At 34.2% G+C, this 6,381-nt stretch overlaps 1 pseudogene; it reads left to right on the top strand.

Annotated features, from left to right (window-relative positions):
* The first annotated feature begins 831 nt into the window (after positions 1–831).
* On the top strand, positions 832–5,214 carry LOC130463673 (putative potassium transporter 12; annotated as a pseudogene).
* The last annotated feature ends 1,167 nt before the right edge of the window (positions 5,215–6,381 follow it).

Genomic DNA, 6,381 nt, shown 5'->3' with positions numbered 1-6,381 from the left:
TATGTTGCAACTATGTAGGATCGGAGAAAGTATGTCTAACATTATAGAAGTGCATTCAGGTGGTGGGGGATTGTTACATATTTCATCAACTTCTTTCGACTGACATTAAGGGTACGTTATGTTCATCTTAAAAATATAAGTTTCCGTTCTAATAAATGCAAATAGTTTAGATAAGGTTAGACAAGATCAAATAAGTTACGAGTAGGTCTAATAAGTTTTAATATTATAATTTACTATTATTAAAAATTGTTATTATTATTAAAAATAATACTCAGTATTATTATTATTATTATTTATAATTATTATTATTATTAATTTTGTTGATCTTATTTATTGTCATCTATTACTCCGTACTAACTTTTTTTATTATTAATAGTATTCTTTTACAATTTTTTATTACTATCATTATTAATTATTGTTATTAAAATTAGTATTATTAAATATTAATAATAATTATTAGTTATTATTAGTTAATATTATAATTTATTATTAATTGTTACTCCGTGATTATTATTATTATTATTAATAATAATAATAATAATAATAATAATAATAAAATAACAATAATAATATATCGTTGTGTGTTGTCCTATATGTTGGAATTCCCTTATTTTCCATTTTGAAGTCGTATCTTGCTTTCTCTGGGGTGTTTGATGCAAATATCTATGAAGATCATGTTGTGTCATGTGTTGGTATTAAACATCAACATAGTGTTGTTCGTGAGACTTTGGTGGATGTCTGCTATCGTTCTAGGATCTCTGCGGGTAAAGATTGAGGTTGGTATTGGGTTATTTGGTGAAACGACAAACCTCTCCTCTCCGTACACCAGACATGTTACTCTACTCATGGGATGAGGGACTTGATGTGTGTGTGGACTTGACTGAGTCATCGCCCCTGACGCGATCTGGGATGTCTGACTTTATGCCTAGTCGTGTTGTGATAGATACGACACATCGTAAGCGGGTCGAGTATCAAACTAAGTGTGCGACAATTTGGTACGATTTCTCACCTTTCTCCTTTTCTTCGTCTGGGGAATTGGAGACAGACGATGTTGTGTTACTTAAACAGATACAAAAGTTCTCTACGACTCAAGATATTGGGGCACGACTGCATGAGGTGTTGCGCATATTTTCAAAAGAATCAGTTTCACTATTGCTAAATTAATGGGGCCAAATAGTATCTCAACTTCTCACTAACTTCTGGTTAATTTTCTCGACTTTGATAATAATAATAATAATAATTTTCTCAGTTGCTCGTGTTACCTCTTTGTGTCCTCACGACTTTTTCTCCGCGGAGTAATCGTGAGTGTTCATCCGGTGTTAGGCGTCGTCGTCAGGAAGAGAGTATCACCGCTGCTATTCGTTCTTGGGGTGTGCCTGGTGGTTCTGAGCAGCTTGTTATGGACACATTGGCTAGCGTGTCTCCCCCTCTATTGGATGTTGACGACGACCATGATTTGGCGGAGCGTAATATTAAGCAATGCAAGAGAAAAATTTATGACGGTCACTACACGGCTGCCGTTAGAGTTCTTTCGTCCTCAGGTCTTGCCCCTTACAATGATGCTACTCTTGCTGATTTGCAAGCAAAGCACCCTTCAGTTCCGGAACCTACCTTACCGGATATCCCAGTTGATCATCACCTTACTCACTACTACAAAAATACCATTTAACAACGTTAATTTAACAGCGCTTTTTGCACTTCTGCTGTTAAAGATATCAAATATAGCATATTACAGCGCTTATAATAAACACGCTATCAAAAATGCTCATATTACAGCGCTTATCCGGCGTGCGCTGTCATATTACATATGTATAATAGCGTTTTACCAACCAACGCTATCAAATAATATGCTACAAACACCTAAGAACACACACTCTCAAAATTGAAAACAACCGCCGTCTTCCTCCCCTGCTTCTTCCTCTTCAAAACCCTTATACTGTACGATCGACTCTCAAATCTCAATCGATCACAACCGGAGCGGCAAAACCCACGGTGGCGATTTCCTTCACGCGACAGCGTTTTCCTTCACCTGACGGCGCTTTCCTTCACCTGGCGGCGCTTCCCTTCTCACGGCCAGATTGAATATTCGAATTTGAAGGTATACTCCATAAATTTGGCTGATTTATGCTAGGGTTGTTCTTAATTTTGCGTTTTAAGTGTGCGATTATAGTTAATTAATTTTCTTAAATTGGTTTTGGGGAAGGGGGTTTGAATTCAATTACGATTGTTTTAATTATGGGTTTTGGTCCTAGAATTGTATATGTAGGTTCTCAGTATTATATGATTTCATTATTGGATTCGATAATTATCCAGATTTAGGTAGCTCTCTGAGGTTTGGTGTTGGGATTATCATCACATAGCCAGATTCATCCAAAACTAGGAATAAATACTACAGTATATATGAAGTTTCGGCATTAGTGGATTTAGGAAACCTAGCTACTCAAATCTATTGATTATATTACTGAGTACATTCAGTTATTGTACAAGAACAATATACATGGCATACTCTTGCATTAGCATTCCAAACTCTTGGTGTGGAGTATGGTGACTTGGGCACGAGACCTTTATATGTCTTCACCGATGTGTTTATCAAGGTGCCTATAACATCGGAAGTTGATATCCTAGGGGCACTATCTGTAGTACTATATATAATAGCTCTTGTACCTTAGCAAAATATGTATTTGTAGTGCTTAAAGCTAATGATAATGGGGAAGGTACATGTTTTCTCATCTTTCTTTAGCTTTATCTGCTTTATCATTAGCTATTTGCCTCTGAAAATAATAGGCAAATTATGGCTGCAGGGGGGACATTTGCACTGTATTCGCTTATAAGTAGGTATGCTAATGTGAATATGCTTCCAAATCGACAACAAGCCGACCAAAAGATTTCTAGCTATAGGCTTAAACTACCCACTCCTGAACTTGAAAGGGCTTTAAACATTAAAGAGGTTTTGGAAAGAAAATCCTCTATGAAAACCCTTCTTCTATTTTTGGTTCTTATAGGAACTTCTTTGATTATAGTGGATGGTATTCTAACTCCAGCTATTTCAGGTAGGCTACTTTTTTTAAAACGAACACATTAACATCATAGTTGAGTATGTGTGCCTATATTTGGAAACACATTAACATCAAAGTTGAGTATGTCATGTTAGAGTTTTGACTCTGTTCTAGGAGTCCGAGTAAACTTGCTTGCCTTTTCACCATTAGCTCCTTTAAGCACCTGCATACAACTTCATGAATTTGAGTGTTATAGATTAAGCTAATTTTCTTTTTAGATTCCTATTAATTGTTTCTTGACATTTCTCAATGATTTTTACCTTGTGCAGTTATGTCAGATGTGAGTGGTTTGCAGGGTGAGATTAAGGGATTCAGTACTAGTAAGTATATCTACCCTTTGTGTAGATACAAAGTAAATGGGTATGTCTTCTCTCTATGCACCATGAACTAAATTCATGATTAAATAGTAACTCTACAAGTCAGCATTGTGCAATTACAGAAGTCTATAAGCCTCTACACTAGCTCTTCCATCACACAGAATGTTAAAATGCGAATATTGTTAGTTCTTTTTAATGGGTGGCCGTAATTATTAACTTACATGTGATTGCATTTAGTAAGGACTGACAATTTTTATGAATTGGAAGAAGCTGTAGTCATTGTTTCAATGGTCATTCTAGTTGGGTTGTTTAGAACACAAAGGTTTGGAACAAGCAAAGCTGAGTTTTCATTTGCTCCTGCCCCTGTCGTTGTGGTTCTTTTCTTTGGCATCAATTGGATTCTACAACCTCATCAGACATGCTATTACAGTTTTGAGAGCCCTTAATCCAGCTTACATCTACCTTTTCTTTAGGAAGAATAATGTTCAAGCATGGCCAGTTCTTGGCGGCTGTGTTTTGTGCATCACAAGTATTTTGAGCTCTACCTCAAGTTGTGGGTGATTTTAGAGTTTTATCCTTTTATGTTCTAAAATTTCAGGCCGTTAGAACTTAAATTAGCATTAATCTTCATTCTTACTTGACTTCCCTAATTGAGGCAATCAGTTGTTGTTCGTTGTAGAATATATAGTTCCTTGCTTTTGAGCATTACTATATAATTAATAGTTTATTACGACACATTTCCATTTGCTTGGACTACTGCATTTAGTCCCTGATTTCATTGAGAATTTCTTGCAAGCATGTGTTGCTGAAAGTCCAAATTCTGTTTCTTAACTGGAATCTGGAATCTGGAATCTGGAATCTGGAATCTGGAATCTGGAATCTGAAATCTGATTTACTTTCATTGATAAGTTGTTCTTGTACCTAAATGTAATTTGCAGGGTATGTGATTACAGGAGCCGAAGCCATGTTTGCTGATCTAGGCCATTCTCTGTGCGATCCATTCAGGTAGGTCCATCTGAGTTCTCAGTAGCATAGAGTACTTCGATGTTCTATCAATTAACCAGTTAATTTTTTAAATTACAATGACTTTGCAGATTGCATTTACTTCTATTGTATTCCCCTGCCTTCTGCTAGTATACATGGGCCAAGCAGCATTCACGATAAGACTTCCATCCTCATCTGAGCGAGTATTCTTTGATACTGTGCCAGGTAACCCTTGTCAGAAAGCGACTACTTGATCATCTTGAATCATATAATCTTTTTGTGACATTTCTATAAATCATTATGGCAAATAGATGGATTGTTCTGGTCAGTCTTTGTGATTGCTACACTAGCTGCCTTTGCTTTACGTGAGCACAATTGGAATGACAGTTTGTTTGGTTGGACTCGGCCTAAGCTTAGCCTTACTAAGGCATGCACCAATTCGTATTAAACTAGCTATATTGTTTGTTTGTGCAATCTCCCTTTTACTAGGGAGTAATTTAGAAGAGCAAACCTGCTAAGAAATGCGTTGTTCGTTATCCTGCCACTGAAAGTCTTATCATCCATGTTGTGCAAATGCCTGATGCGTTGTTCAGCGTACCAGATAGCTTCGACTGGTGCTACTATGAGCTTGAATTATGTTGTTGGCTTGTTGTTGCTATGATGAAGCAATAAGGTTAATTGGGCTTGCCTCCTGCTGTTTTATTGTTGTTGCAGGCTGCTGTAATGTTGATTCTGTGTAGGGGTTACATTGTGATATAGCCTGTGGCATAATCCCCTGCATTCTTTCTTTTCTTAAGTACAATGTGAGACAACAGTATATATAATGGTCTTTCATCCTACTAAATATTTACTGAGGATGGCATATATATTTACTGAACACAAATACTAACTTCCAAAATGAACTTCACATTTTGGAAGTTAGTATTTGTGTTCAGTAAATATATATATATATATATATATATATATATATATATATATATATATATATATATATATATATATATATATATATATATATATATATATATATATAAGACCATCAGAGGATGGCATATATATTTACTGAACACAAATACTAACTTCCAAAATGTGAAGTTCAATTTTTTCTTCATGTATTGCACTTAATGTTAATATTTATGGTAATACTAATTCTTTCGGGTTTTTTCCCTTCTATTTTATTTGTATATACAAGTAAATATATTATATAAGCGGATCTCAAAGTTCGTTCTTCTATAGAAGAATATCACATCCTTGTAATTAAAGAAGTGAACTGATAGTGATTTTATGTGATACTGTTTTAAGCTTACTGGCTAGCTAGGTTTTTTCAAAGGGGCACTAATAAGCTTGTTTATGATCTTATTACTGTAGATATATGATCCACGACCAAGTTGTGAAGCTACATGCGGAGTAATTTTATTATTATTATTATTATTATTATTGTTATTATTATTATTATTATTGTTATTATTATTAATTTTTATTTTTTTATTTTTTATTATTATTATTATTATTATTATTATTATTATTATTATTTCTGGTTGGTTGTACTCTTTTTAATTTATTAATTTTGTGGTATATCTGGAAACAAGGTGGAGACTGTCCATGTATGAATTCTTATACACCATTGTTTCGCAGTACTTACTTTTCAGATTGTCAGTTTCCAAGTTATGACAAAGAGCAGATTGACGAAGTAAGAACCGGTTGGGTGCGCTATGTTGTTCAACAATTGTATAATCGTTAGGTTATGTTGAAGGAAACAACAAACATAAGACTCTATTGAAGTATTGATTAATGTATTCTACGTAGTTTAATTTTTAGTTTTAGTTTAGATCTATGTAATTGGTTTTATTAGGGTAACATTGTAAAAATTCTTTTAATTGAGGTATGGAAATTAATTTTCAACTATTTACTATTGTTCAATATATGGTGTTATTTGTGGCAAAAAAATGAAATATTTTTCAGGTTTAAATATTATATTTTAAAAAAAACATATAATAGCGCTTCATAACATCCGCTATTAGAAA

This window comes from Spinacia oleracea, chromosome 6, assembly GCF_020520425.1.
Source record: "Spinacia oleracea cultivar Varoflay chromosome 6, BTI_SOV_V1, whole genome shotgun sequence".
Lineage (NCBI taxonomy): Eukaryota > Viridiplantae > Streptophyta > Magnoliopsida > Caryophyllales > Amaranthaceae > Spinacia > Spinacia oleracea.
Note: the sequence above shows the minus strand (reverse complement) of the source record. Positions and strands in the feature narration are given on the sequence as shown.